Genomic DNA, 1,311 nt, shown 5'->3' with positions numbered 1-1,311 from the left:
TGAAAAATACTTTTAATTGAAAAAGAAAAAGAAGTGCATGAATTTCAAATTTTATAACAGTTTAGTTACTTTGATGTGGCGGCAATACTTTTGTCTTTCTGAATGAATGCTTAAACAGTGCATATTTTTGATACTGTTGATTCATGAATGTTAAAATTGTTGGCTCTTGAAAGAATGATGGAAAAGGAGAAATGTTATTTGATAATCTAAAAAATCATAAAATTGATTCTTGAAGTAAGAAAAAGCAGTGAAAAGCTTGCAGAAAAAAAGGATATATGCGGAAAAAAAAGAGAGAAAGAAAAAGCAAGCAGAAAAAGCCAACAGCCCTTTAAACTAAAAGGCAAGGGTAAAATAAAAAAGGGATCCAAGGTTTTGAGCATCAGTGGATAGGAGGGCCCACAGGAATAGAATCCTGGCCTAAGCGGCTAAACCAAGCTGTCCCTAACATGTGCTTGTGGCGTGAAGGTGTCAAGTGAAAACTTGAGACTGAGCAGTTAAAGTCGTGGTCCAAAAGCAAAAAGAGTGTGCTTAAGAGCTCTGGACACCTCTAATTGGGGACTCTAGCAAAGCTGAGTCACAATCTGAAAAGGTTCACCCAGTTATGTGTCTGTGGCATTTATGTATCCGGTGGTAATATTGGAAGACAAAATGCTTTGGGTCACGGCCAAGACTCATAAAGTAGTTGTGTTCAAGAATCAACATACTTAACTAGGAGAATCAATAACACTATCTGGATTCTGAGTTCCTATAGATGCCAATCATTCTGAACTTCAAGGGATAAAGTGAGATGCCAAAACTGTTCAGAAGCAAAAAGCTAAAAGACCCGCTCATCTAATTAATACTGATCTTCATAGATGTTTTTGGAATTCATTGTACATTCTATTCTTTTTATCTTATATGATTTTCAGTTGCTTGGGGACAAGCAACAATTCAAGTTTGGTGTTGTGATGAGCGGATAATTTATACACTTTTTGGCATTGTTTTTAGTATATTTTAGTTAGTTTTTATTATGTTTTTATTAGTTTTTAAATAAAAATCACTCTTCTGGACTTTACTATGAGTTTGTGTATTTTTCTATGATTTCAGGTATTTTCTGGCTGAAATTGAGGGACCTGAGCAAAAATCTTATTCAGAGACTGAAAAAGGACTGCAGATGCTGTTGGATCCTAACCTCCCTGCACTCAAAGTGGATTTTCTGGAGCTACAGAAACCCAATTGGCGCGCTCTCAATTGCGTTGGAAAGTAGACATCCTGGGCTTTCCATAAATATATAATAGTCCATACTTTGCCCGATATTTGATGGCCCAAACC

The sequence above is a fragment of the Arachis ipaensis genome, chromosome B8, assembly GCF_059453495.1.
Source record: "Arachis ipaensis isolate K30076 ecotype BB chromosome B8, ASM5945349v1, whole genome shotgun sequence".
Lineage (NCBI taxonomy): Eukaryota > Viridiplantae > Streptophyta > Magnoliopsida > Fabales > Fabaceae > Arachis > Arachis ipaensis.
The sequence above is the reverse complement of the archived record's forward strand: the minus strand, read 5'-3'. Positions refer to the sequence as shown.